This window comes from Dreissena polymorpha, chromosome 8, assembly GCF_020536995.1.
Source record: "Dreissena polymorpha isolate Duluth1 chromosome 8, UMN_Dpol_1.0, whole genome shotgun sequence".
Taxonomy (NCBI): Eukaryota; Metazoa; Mollusca; class Bivalvia; order Myida; family Dreissenidae; genus Dreissena; species Dreissena polymorpha.
The window spans coordinates 11,282,984-11,297,631 of record NC_068362.1 but is presented as its reverse complement, the minus strand read 5'-3'; positions in this window follow the sequence as shown (position 1 = coordinate 11,297,631).

Genomic DNA, 14,648 nt, shown 5'->3' with positions numbered 1-14,648 from the left:
GTGCTTGCTAAGTTTGAGGTCAATGTCAAATTAAAAATGAAGTCCGGTATATAGGATATCCTAGCAATTGTCAAAATACAATGCCCTTGCATGAAACAAAGCTCTTCATAATCATAATTGATGCAAGATCAAATATATCATTGATGGTTACTCTCAAACAGACAGACAATGAATGGACAGCGAATGGAAATAAAACATAATGCAATACAAGGAGCTTGAATAATGACAATTATAACTAGAGCTTTGTCACAGACGTGACGAATACCCCCACATGACACACTGAAACAGAATATTTTGCCACAAAAAAAGCAGACACCATGCTCAATGTTTAAAACGCACTAAGTGACCCCATGACCTAGTTTTTGACCCAGCATTGCCCATGTTTGAACTTGATCTTCACATCATCTACATACAACGTCTGACTAAGTGTGGTGAAGATCAGATATAAAAACTACTTGAATTAGAGAGGGGACACCATGCTCAATGTTTAAAACGCACTAAGTGAACCCGTGACCCCAGTTTTTGACCCGGCATTACCCATATTCGAACTTGACCTAGACATCACCTAGATATAGTATCTGACCAAGTTTGGTGAAGATCGGATGAAAACAGCTTTAATCAGGGAGCGGACACTTAATACGGAGGGACCGACCGAATGACAGACAAGCTCAACTTCGTTTGGTGGGGTATAATTAACCAAGAACTAGGCCAGAATGAAAAATCTAAGTACAAAATGAGGTTAATTTCAAGGAGAAGCTAAAGATGGGTAAATTTGGTGTAACCAAAATTTAGACCTTCTGAGTTTAAGTCCCAAAGTTGGTCATTGTCATAGTCAAGATGAAGCAGGTGATTTAAGTTTATTAAGAGTGTTCATAGAAACCATCCATGTCAACGTTTAAGCATTGTAGAAAGCGAAAATGTTGTTAGATGGAATGCGTCAATTTTAGTTAACTCTTTCCCACTCAAAGCAATGTAAAAATGGCTATGTGAAAACAGCATAAAACCAGAACAGCCTGTGAGTATCTCGCAGGCTGTTCAGGTTTTATGCTGTTTGCTGCTAATCAGTATTTAAGGGTTTGAAATGAAGCCTTTTAAACTTGCATCTAGTAAGATAGGTCTTTATTTAAATTTAACTTTCTGAGGGAATACATTAATGCGTCAAAATACGTATCTAAGTGGTAAAGGGATAAACAACAACAACAACATTTATTCAGCAATAAAGCTTATAAAAGCTCTCAGCCTATATAAGCTCTTAGCCTACATGTACAAGAGATTGGACTCTGCATTAGTCTAAACCAAAAGTAGGTAAGCGTCAACAGCAACTTGCAGTAAGGTTGATATGGGTGTGTTGGTAGTGTTCAAGTACAAAATCCATGCAAGTAAGAAAGATATGTGTTCACCGTGTAGAGATGGAAGGATGGGTCAATCAATATGTACCTCCCAAATCTGTCAATGCAGGGGCATACACAATATTTTTGGTCTTCTCATAAATATATTAATTTTAGTACTAGACACATTTTGCTGTCACTTATTATTATTATTGTGATCAACGGAAATAACCACTGGTGAGGAGCGTCAAGCAGATCTGGTAAACGGAAGGGCATGCTTAAATGTTGACTGTGGAGAATAGATAGCTAAGTATTACAATCATGTACATCCTAGTTCATGCATACAACTACAACCAAATTAAACACCATAAAGAGTAAACCACTTTACAGTCATATCAGATAATTGCTAAAAATTGTTCTTTTTATTGGTAGCTTAGGGTTATTACAAACAGTGCGAATTATTATCAGAAAACACAAGTGGGACAGCTACATTCATTCTTACAAGAAAAGCCTAGCAAGGCAACATTAAGGTTATACGACTATCTTCAACATAACATGTCTGCGCATTTTAATACAATTACCTAACAATTGTTTATATTAATTTTGTATGAGAGAAGTTTTGCCTAACTGCTCCAGATGTATGTTGTTAAAAACAATAAATACAGTAGAAATGTAATGAAGTAGTTTTTGGATAATTAACATGTATTAACTTACAAAAATGAGGTCTATGCCCTGCAATGTTGTAACCTTCTAGCTCTTGAGCAATATATCAAAGGGAACATATAACGCTGCCATTTGAAAAACTCAGATATCAACAAGAACAGCAAATTAACGCAAAATCAATTGCATACATTACTGTAAAAACTAATTTCTTTGTCATGGGATGGATCGCCATGATTTAGTTGTATTATGCAGCAAACACATTGACCTTATTGTTGTTTTATGCAGTGAACACGTTGGTCTCATTAACATGTATTGGTATTATGCGCCGAACATGTTTACCTTATTAAGTTGTATTATGCCGCGAACACAAGACCTGATTGTTGTTTTACGCAGCGCCCCCACATCAATTTACGTAGATCATTTCTTAGGGGTTAAACAATGTATGATCATCATCATGCTTCTAAGTGTATAACAGTCCTGCAAATCCCTCTTAGAGTAATATTTACCTCTACCTTTAATCTTGATTAACATCACAGGCATCAGGGTGTTATATTTTACTACACAATATATGTATCCCGGAAAAAGCAACTTTTTGGAAAAACCCACTAATCAGCTGGTACAAATAAACATGACCCATTTGTAATCCTTTCAAAATCACACACCGTATCAACCGTTATTATCTAAAGGAAGCTATCATTGGTTGATATAACGGACCAGCAATGTTTGTACCGGGGTGATTAGTGAGTTTTTCTAAACTCGTGCTTTTCCGGGATCAGTCTATTGTACCACTCTTACCACACAGGCTTTTTTATTTAAATGAAGCACAAGACCACAAAAGCCAATAAGAAACATAAAAATATTGCTACATTTATTAATATAATCAGTCAATATGTTAGGGTCAAATGGTATAGCAAGACAGTATACAAAATAAAATAAAATTCTGCAACAAAATTTGCTTTAATTTCCTTTGTTAAAATTATAAAGTAGTTTACTTAAGTTCAAATACATGTACTTCTTCAGAATGTGATTCAAACAGAAGAAAGGGAGAACAAACATAAATGTATGTTTCTCTCCTACCAGTTGATAAAAAATTATAATAAGTTTAAACAAAGTGAGAAATTTGAGTTGTAACCTATGTTACTATTTTTTTATAACAGACAATGGGTATATTTAATATTCTAGTCTGATCGGGATATATGTTATTCCAACGTCATGGCATATTTACATTATTCAGGGATTGGTTGCAATATTTTACAATTGGTAGCATGAACCAAGGATTTTTTAAAACATAAGTTATTGATTACAAATGATTGCAGGACTCCTATTAAGGGTTTCAGAATGCATTTTCTGTTTGTTTAAATAAATTACTCCGCATATTTGTTAATGATTTTTATTTCGGAACAAGGGATTGCAAACTTCTAAATAATAATGCTATTGGATTTCTATCCAAAAACTGGTACTTTGAGATTACTGGATAAAATGCTCACATTCTAAAAACATTTATACTTCTGATGTTTATTCTTGAAAATGTATCTTCTTCACTAACAATAAATGCCACTTTTGCTCAGAAAGAACAGATACTGATGCTTAAGTTGTTTTTTTGTTTTTAATTTCAATCAGCATAAAGCCTATTTTCAAGTGCATTGTATATTCAGCAACAATGCAGAGTTCATTGACTTTTTATACTGAATAAAAACATGTTAAAAAAACGAATTTTGAAGGCCTTTGCAAACAGTTTGGATCCAGATGAGACGCCACAGAACATGGCCTCTCATCAGGATCGAAACTGTTTGCTATTCTGACAGTATTCTTTGAAAAAAATCGAAGAAAATGCTAATTTTATAAATTCAGCAGACGACATTTTAGCAGACAACAAATTTCCCAGCATGCAAAGGGTTTAAGTGTCCACATGGCCAGTTACTCTCCAGACATTGAGTCATTCCTCTCTCTCATGACTTGATATTTTGATAACTGGTTTGAGCCACTCTCTTGAAAACCAGGCTTAATGCATTGTAAAGTACCGCCTAGACTGGACTTATGTTCAGACTAGAGTTCCTTTAAAAAAAATAATCCATTAAAGCCGAAAGTGTTGTCCCCGATTAGCCTTCGCGGACTGTACATTCTAATCTTGAAGACACTACACACACATGTATTAAGCCCAGTTTTCCCATAGTGCGGATAAATTATAATTTATCAATGAATAAAGATAAAGCCATTTGCATTTGTATAATAAAAGTAACCATGATGAGTACTTAATGATAAGTATAACTTGTTAGTCGTTGAGCACTAAAATAAAAAATTCTTCTACTGCATTTTTTCGTAAGTACTTGCGTATCTGACATCAGATAATCCTAACTTAAATACATAAAAGTTTGAGAGAGTCAATATCAAGGGTGGCAAATAAGTTTGATGGCATTTTCGTCTGGGATGCATATGTCCGCTTGACTAAACACAACAGCTTGCTGGCATATTTATTGTACACATAATATTCACGGGCACTGATTGGGTTTTAATTACATTAACTTTGATGTCTAAAGATTTTGCTTCTCTTTTTAACTTGTTATGTCACGTCTTCTTTGTAGTACAGAACAATTGTTTTGGTCCCAATAAATTAATGGGTATAGATGCTGTTTGATCAATTAGGCCAGAGTTTTTTGATAAAAAGATTTTCGGATTTTTTTTCTAAAAGTGTCGGGTAGGAGGACGGCAAAAAAAAAAAAAAAAAAAAGATGGGTGACCAAATATGCACTCACTTAAAAGATGTTATGGTATGAAGTTCTTTTTAGTAAGCAACTGCAGTGATTTGTTTCAAACATGTTGATTTGCTAAATGATTATAATCAGACTGTAGGTCTTGATTTGCAGTTTTTAAATCAGTTTGAATTTTAAAAATATCTTAATTGGTTCAAATGTTATGCAGTTTTTTCACTTGTCCAAAATTAACTTTTTGGTGATTTTTTTGCGGAGCATTTTAACCATAGTACCTGTGCGTTTGTCGTGCGTGGAACAAAATAACTTTTTTTGCTTTCATTTGAATTTATTCTTTTGTTTTAATTGTCTCATTTGGTTGAAACTTGCCATCTCAATGTATTTTTTTCAGAAGGAATCCATTTTTGGCATTAAAAATACCTTATCTCAACAAACAACAAATAAGATATTGAGGTTTAAAAGAAACATTTAATAGTGTATTGTCCAGTAAAAATCAATACCGCAGACAAATACAAACAACAAAATAAAACCCTTTTGCTCTTAAATGAATTAAACAACAGTAATGTTACTTGCAATACATGTGTTGTTTAAAAGAACAATTTCTTCCAGAGATTGAACAATATGTCATAATGTTCATAATTTGGAAAAAACACAATGGAGTCCTGAGGTAATGCACTCTGGCAGGTCGAAAACATCAAGAATGAACTTTCTCTCTACAGTCTGTGTATCCTTTCTGATAGGCCATACAAACACTGTCACTCAGTGTTCATTCTGGGCCAGATTGCTGGTTGGGTAATGACCCATCAGCCATAAATTTAGTGGGCCATTTAAAGGTTGTGTAGGATGCAGGATTTATGATCACTACCAGCTGCATGTCTATTCAGAGAACTTGTCAGAAAATCCGAAAAGCCGTTAACAAATGTGTTACTTTGACTATGCTTTTTACAAATGTCACAAAACATGAAATTATTTTTGTCATCGTTTGACAACCACGTAAATTTTCTCTACCCAACCTTTCTCGAATTTATGATCATCTATCTTTTCCGAAGGTTTCAACAATTGATCGCTTGATACAGCAGACGATGAAGGCCTACCCGCTTTGGCCGAAGCATCTGCTGTTTAGCCACCTTTCTGATCAGAAGTTCTTTCACTTTCCCTTGGTTTTTTTGTTTAAAAAATGTAGGAGAGTTCGTCCCTCGCTTCTCTCCTTTCTGCTTTGACATGTTTAAACACTTTTTTTCTTAAAACGTTGGAAAATCGCAACAACAAAAAATGCTAACAAACGTTTTCAACACTTTCTGATGACGTTGACACAGTTTGCAGACATTTGACATCTATCAACCAATAAAAGTGCAGGATTCAACACAGTGCGCCCGCGGTAGCCAAGCAACGGTTATTTTCCACCTACTCAGCAGACCCGTGTTTAGAATTTGCAGTACGATTCCATCGCTTTGTTTTTGAAAATTAAATCTCCCATTGATTTTATTTTTTAATGCGCCAATTTTATTATGTATACGCCCGACTGGCCCACTGATATTATTAAGATTGCGACCATTAATATTTCGATGCGGGAATCCCGCAATGGCGTTGCCCAGAATGAACACTGAACACCCCTGCTTTTCTTTCTTGCAAAATTAGTTTATTTCCATCACTAACCCATTGTTCAAAGAGTCAAGTTTTTGCAATTTTCACAGCGGATGCCACAGTGCCTTGTTGGACCAGGGAATTTCATTTTAGATACATCTGCTAATTTTTAGCCTGAAAAATAAAAATAAACGATTTCAAATAATTAATTTATTTTATTTGGACATTCATGGTTTGAAATCGTTTTAAAAAATGTTGATTTTGCGATTTTTGAACTTTTGGTACGAACTAGTCCGTTATAAAACCGAAGTTTCGTACCCATTAAAAATAACGAAAATACACGTATTATATGCACAAATTCTTCTCTACAATTGCATTAAACAACACATACAATTTTATTCTTTAAAATATGACCGTATTTGTGCGTCAAATATTGAAGATTTAAAGTTGATAGGCGTAAATGGGTTTCGCATTTCGGGCACCTGTTCACGGCTGTTGAATTTAAATCGTTGTTTTCGTATTGCTTTCATAATAATATTTAGTCATTTTAATACTATCAATTTGATAAAATTGTAAAGAAATAATAAAATATTTACTTACAAATCGATTCTATTCAGGATTTTATTTGACGGTTGCATAATTATTGAGTTAGCAGCATTGTGTACACATCGGTCTTATTGACAATAACGTAGTGACGTCACCATCTATGTATAGAATGGAGTTAGCAGACTTTGCTGTTGAAAGTGTTGTAGCGTTCTTGAACAAACAATTATGGCGTAGCTTTTGGTAAATTCCAGCACAATTGAACTTTTTCTTAAACTCGGCACCCATTTCGTGTTTAAAAGCCACCTTTTGGCATCCGAAAAAATATTGAGATTCAATTTTTATTTTTTTTGGTTTCGTCAAAAATTAGAGTCGGCGGGTCCGAAAATCATTTTATTAAAAAACTCTAGCCTTATAAAGAGTTCAATTTTGTAAAGACTTAACAATGATATTAATTCTATACACTGGCTTAAGACATTAATAACAGCTATCCTATTGATAAATTTGGTTTACTGGATCTTGATTCCTTGGCATTTGTTTTCCCAGTCATAAAAAAGTCAATGACAGCGCTTAGCCCATCTAAAAAAAGGGGGAGGGTTGGGCGTAGGGCAAGCCACCCTGTGATAAACCCACTACAGTACAGCCAAAGCGGAACAAACGTATTTCGCGATCTGCGGCGGCAAGAAGAAACGAGTCGATGCCGCGTCAGTCGTTGAAGCCGCGTCAGTATGCGGCGGCAAGTCGCATTTCGCCGCGAAACTTTGCATCTGTCCGCCGAGGCATGCCGCGATCCGCGACATGATGCCGAGTCGATGTGCATCATGAAATAAAAAATCTTTTTAAAATTATTAGCTACATGTAGTTAACAAATTTTGAAAGAATAATTATAATAATAATTAAAATCATAATAAATGCATTGTGCGCGGATTGTATTAGCATATACATGTAAGCATAGTTAATGTGTCTGGCCAATAAAGTTTGTTTCCCGCCCGTAGTGTATGTATTTCACACATTAACAAGGTCACATAATTATGTTTTCGCACAAACAAGTGGTCAAGCCTCCAGCATATGGTGGATTCATAAATTAATTTCATGTTGATTTTGCTATTAAATTTAAGCTGAGAAAATTAGCAGTTTAAAGCCACATCAATAATCAAGACGGTGACGACGTATTTGTTGTTTTGTTAATTATCAGCTTATTATAACTATTGGTTGAATATGTGTTTATAAACACGTTTTATTTTGTTCATATTATACAGTTAATATCGCTACTAATTACCCGATAATCCCGTATATTCCAGTTTTAAAGCAAATGCTGGTAAATATTTACGATACACAAACATTCTCGATATTTCCTTAAGTATCAAATACATTTTGGCATTTGATACTATTTATAGAGATGATAAAATATCGTCTAATCGGGGCTTTTTTCCCCACTGAACACGCATTTTACACCTGACGTGATGTTCATGTATTTATACAACACAAAATACACCCAAACTTTCCAAACGACGTTCTACATGTCTGCATAATTTTCGCGCGCTTTTTCTGAAATAAAGGATATTTTAGCTCTGTTAATTTGACGCTAGAATTTGCCAAAGGTCGCGTTAGCATTAAAATTCGGAAGTGTGTTTCGGATTACAAATTTAATAATGATAATCGAACGAAACATTAACAGTTGCACGTAATTAATTCTACGCTACTTACATGTATGTACATGTAGGTGGATATCTTTTCACTCGATCCGCTGCGTAAGTATGCGGCGGATTTACTCCGCGACAGTACGCGAGGTTAATACAGACTCGGTGTCGTTGCGCGGATCGATGCCAAGTGTCACACCGTGTGAACACACGATTCGGCCGCCGCGTACTAATAATCTGGCCGAGGCGTAGCCGCGGATTATGTTTGTGCCTTGTTGGCTGTACTGTAGCTACAAAACGTCATTTGAGACCACAGGCGAAGAGGATGAAATTAATTGTTACAATATACTTTTTATATGTATTTAGAATGAATAATTAATAAGCCTGTCTGCGTTATTCTTGAAAAATTGCATTTTTAAATATTGTTTAAACATATTCAGTAATTTATAGCCTTGCATTATCTTCCGCCTATCTCCTATATTCCAAAGTGCTTTAATGCACATGCTCTTGGGTTTCATAACTCAGATAAGTTCTGACATGCCCTGTGCCAGGTCACAGCAGGGGCTGAAATTATATTGGAATCATAGACATCACAGGGTCATGTCTTTTGGGAACAACTAAATAGCTTGAAATTTCAGCTATAATTCAAATTTCGTCCCAAATTATGTAAGTCTAGTATGCAAATTAGGTAGGCGTGCTGGGACGCACTCCAGGTCCTCACATAAATCCGCCTTAGGCGCAGGACATCATAAAATTGAAAATACAGGGGCATATCTGCTTGATTATTGGGGATTTGTAATAAATATCAGTAAAAATGCCAAAACACATCCAACAAGATCTTTAGCAGAATGTTGCTTCCCAATACAATGTTAACAAACTATCAATAAATAAAATAATTTTGTGTTATAAAGTGTACAGCAATTTTATGTTGAAAATCATAGAGGTTAGTTCTTAAACTGAAAAACCTTATCAGCAGAAATTGGAGGTACTGCAAACACCCTATTGGATGTGCAGTACATGAGGTTTTGTTGTATGTGGACATGGTGCATTATTGAAACATTAGTAATTTAGTCGGCAAATTATGTGTGTGTGTGCCAGAGGGGGGGGGGGGGGCGGTCATAGTAAATCTCTAAACCAGTAAAATACAACAAGTCTGAATCCCATATTTGGTCTTAATCAGCGTTTAATAACTTAAATAAAATGCTGTTGGTGATGATGATGATTCTGTCTGAACTTAATTTGTAATAAGAAGAGACTTCCATTAAAGGGGTCTTTTCACAGATTTTGGCATGTATTGAAGTTTATCATTAAATTCTTTATATTGATAAATGTAAACATTGGATCTGAAAAGCTCTAGTAAAAATCAAGATTACAATTAATGAAAGAAACAAAATTAAACATCAACTTGGGTCGAGCCACTGACCCCTGGAGTAAAAGTCTATCGCTTAGACCGCTAGGCCATCTGTGCTCATACTATGATTGTTGTATTTTTTACTTAATATAAGTAATCCTCGTAGTGTCGCATAATTTAACGACAACAACAAAACTCTCCAAATTATTTAATCGTTTCCCGTTGCAACGCTTCATCATTTTCAGGTTTTTAAATCGTCAAAAGATGCATATAATGGATATTTTAGAGCATCAGGTAAAGGTTCAGTATTACTGTTTCCTCACAAATATCATAACTAAAACGAAAATTTGCGAATTTGAAATAATATTTGTTAATTTTATTGTCAATTAAGTAGAAGATTTCTTTAAAGAAAAGTCGTTCAAAGTGAAAAGTGTTGTCCCTGATAAGCCTGAACAGACTGCACAGGCTAATCTTGAACAACAATTTACGTACATTCATTTAGCACAGTTCTCCCAAAACGTAGCTCATATTATGATGACAAATCCAGAATCAAAACAAATCTAGGTATCTGGTACAAGAGATGTGACCTTGTTCCTACATCAATCTGTATGATATCCTCAGCTTGAAGACATATCATATCTCTTGAAGCAATATCACCTGGTGGGGTATGAATCACCCTATTAACACAAATACTATACTTTTTTCACTACACCTGGAGAAATCGGAGCTATTGTACTTACCATTCTATCAAATGTTATATTTTTTTGCAGGTTGCATTTATCTTGTTTACGATGATGTGCTGTGAGATATTAATTTGCAATCTAATTAGGATGCTGCCAGCAGTTATATCTCAGCAGGAAGCAGTTAGAGTTAATCCCAGCAGTTCTATCTCGGCAGGAAGCAGTAAGAGTTAATCCAAAGCATTTGAGCCGTGCTCTGGAAACATGCATGTGTTTCAAGTTTCAACCCAGATGAGCCGGTGCAATCTGCAAAGGATTATCTGGGACGACACTTTCTGCTTTAATCCCAGATGAGCCGGTGCAATCTGCAAAGGATTATCTGGGACGACACTTTCTGCTTTAATCCCAGATGAGCCGGTGCAATCTGCAAAGGATTATCTGGGACGACACTTTCTGCTTTAATCTCAGATGAGCCAGTGCAAACTGCAAAGGATTATCTGGGACGAAACTTTCTGCTTTAATCTCAGATGAGCCAGTGCAATCTGCAAAAGATTATCTGGGACGACACTTTCTGCTTTAATCCCAGATGAGCCGGTGCAATCTGCAAAGGATTATCTGGGATGACACTTTCTGCTTTAATCTCAGATGAGCCGGTGCAATCTGCAAAGGATTATCTGGGATGACACTTTCTGCTTTAATCTCAGATGAGCCAGTGCAATCTGCAAAGGATTATCTGGGACGACACTTTCTGCTTTAATCCCAGATGATCCGGTGCAATCTGCAAAGGATTATCTGGGACGACACTTTCTGCTTTAATCTCAGATGAGCCGGTGCAATCTGCAAAGGATTATCTGGGACGACACTTTCTGCTTTAATCTCAGATGAGCCGGTGCAATCTGCAAAGGATTATCTGGGAGGACACTTTCTGCTTTAATCTCAGATGAGCCAGTGCAATCTGCAAAGGATTATCTGGGACGACACTTTCTGCTTTAATCTCAGATGAGCCGGTGCAATCTGCAAAGGATTATCTGGGACGACACTTTCTGCTTTAATCTCAGATGAGCCGGTGCAATCTGCAAAGGATTATCTGGGACGACACTTTCTGCTTTAATCTCAGATGAGCCGGTGCAATCTGCAAAGATTATCTGGGACGACACTTTCTGCTTTAATCCCAGATGAGCCGGTGCAATCTGCAAAGGATTATCTGGGACGACACTTTCTGCTTTAATCTCAGATGAGCCGGTGCAATCTGCAAAGGATTATCTGGGACGACACTTTCTGCTTTAATCCCAGATGAGCCAGTGTAATCTGCAAAGGATTATCTGGGACGACACTTTCTGCTTTAATCCCAGATGAGCCAGTGTAATCTGCAAAGGATTATCTGGGACGACACTTTCTGCTTTAATCCCAGATGAGCCGGTGCAATCTGCAAAGGATTATCTGGGACGACACTTTCTGCTTTAATCTCAGATGAGCCGGTGCAATCTGCAAAGGATTATCTGGGACGACACTTTCTGCTTTAATCTCAGATGAGCCGGTGCAATCTGCAAAGGATTATCTGGGACGACACTTTCTGCTTTAATCTCAGATGAGCCGGTGCAATCTGCAAAGATTATCTGGGACGACACTTTCTGCTTTAATCCCAGATGAGCCAGTGCAATCTGCAAAGGATTATCTGGGACGACACTTTCTGCTTTAATCTCAGATGAGCCGGTGCAATCTGCAAAGGATTATCTGGGACGACACTTTCTGCTTTAATCCCAGATGAGCCAGTGTAATCTGCAAAGGATTATCTGGGACGACACTTTCTGCTTTAATCCCAGATGAGCCGGTGCAATCTGCAAAGGATTATCTGGGATGACACTTTCTGCTTTAATCTCAGATGAGCCGGTGCAATCTGCAAAGGATTATCTGGGACGACACTTTCTGCTTTAATCCCAGATGAGCCGGTGCAATCTGCAAAGGATTATCTGGGACGACACTTTCTGCTTTAATCCCAGATGAGCCGGTGCAATCTGCAAAGGATTATCTGGGATGACACTTTCTGCTTTAATGGAATGTTTCGTTTTAAGAAAATCTCAAGCGTAATTCAAGTTTAGGTGGAAAGTTTCATCTCTGATTAGCAGATGCGGACTGCACAGGCTAATCTGGGACAACACTTAAGGCTGGTATTCCATCTGTCCGTATCAGCATCCGCATCCGCAAAAAAATAGAACAAGTTGAAATGCACTATATTCCATTCATCCGCATCCGTATATCCGCATGCGCAAAAGGCGCCCGCAAAAGAAGTTCCAGGGCTCAACATTAACTGTTGTCCTATTGCCCCTGGCAAGAAAAAGTTGGGTCCGGCCAAGTTATTTTATAATCTAGTTGTCCGCCCGGGCATGTGCAAAAAAAGAACAAAGAGCATTTAATTTAGACTTCAAGTGAGCATTCTAATGCGGATGCGGACAAGATACGGACGGCATTTAGCATGATGAGAGTAGCTGTCATCTTAAAAATCAACTGAAAAACTTCAAATTCGTGAAAAATTACCCGGAATTATACAACTAACTCAGTTCTGCATATCGGGACTCTGATTTTGCTTCAAATGTTTGGAAAAGCATGGCCAAGGCACTTAAAGAAGATGTTTCAGGTATTTACCATTTGTATTCTTTTACAGACAGAATGATGATTTGTACCTTATATCTACTTAAATTAAGACCTGTCCTTCATAATAATTATCTCAATTATAATATTTAGTTTTATCAATATACAAAAATAAAGATACGCTCGACGTATGCGGATAAATGGAATATAGCGTCCGTATTATGATTTTGCGGATACGGATACGGATGCAGATAGATGGAATACTAGCCTTAGCAGCAGGAAGAAAGTCAAGATAAAGTACGGATTGGGTATTACGCGCGTTAGTATAACAAATAGACTGTGGTCAAAATTTGTCTCAACTTTGATTTTTTCTCAATTTGTGTGCAGGATATGTGCGTGGATTACATTGCATATTAATGTCTTTCAGTCTTCCTTTTGTTTTAACACTACACATAATTATTGGTAAGCAACTTAAATCCACCAATCGGTCTACTGACGAAATATGCCAAAATCAATGTTTGGCGATTAATAATAATTGTTTCCCAGTATTAATTGTTATCTTTGATACGTCTGTTTGGATTGCACTGTGGTATCTGGGATGACACCTTACGTACATGCAATAATCCAATGACAGGACTCACATGCTTGCTGTGGGAAAACAGGGCTAAATGCATGTGCGTTACATGTTGTGCCAGATTAGCCTGTGCAGTCAGCATTGGCTTATAAGGGATAATAATTTCTGCCTTGGCTGGATTTTGCTTTTAAGAGACTACCTTTGAACGAAATAGCCCCTTATGTTTAAAGTGGCATCCCTATTGAGCCAATTCTGTGCTTATCTGGGACAACCCTTTACACTTGCATTAAACCCCGTTTTTCCAGATTGAGGCTCATGTATTTTTTAGCAGTACTGATGGGTGTTATTATTAGCCGGACTACAGCATACTTGCAGGTTAACTGTACTCACCTAGCCAGGGTGCCCTCATTATATCATTAAGCCCAGGTTTACAGTTTTAATTGACCATAAATGGAATGCATGTGGGCCTTTCACTATCAGATAACTGTTCTGTCTGATTAAAACAAGATTAATTGACCATACAAAAGGACTGATCAACAAGGTAAATTCGGAAAATTGATGAGAAAAACCTCACAACATGAAACTTTCCTCACAAAAATGAGTTCTAAAGGCAGTACATTTATTTCAGTTTTTTATTGAAGGTCGTGTTTTTCCAAATAATGTTCTGTCAGAATAAAAATGTAATGATGAAATATAAAGAAATCTAATGTCTGTTTGAGTTGTTTGGTTGACAAGTTATGCATTGTGTGTGTTTATTCATTAACATAAAAGTAACATGTGTATGTTTTATATATAAAACAAGGGCTGTTTGTAAAACATGCATGCCCCCCATATGGGCTCTCCGTTGTAGTGACAGCCATTGTGTAAATATGTTTTTATGTCACTGTGACCTTTGACCTAGTGACCTGAAAATCAATAGGGGTCATCTCACAGTCATGATCAATGTACCTATGAAGTTTCATGATCCTAGCCATAAGCGTTCTTGAGT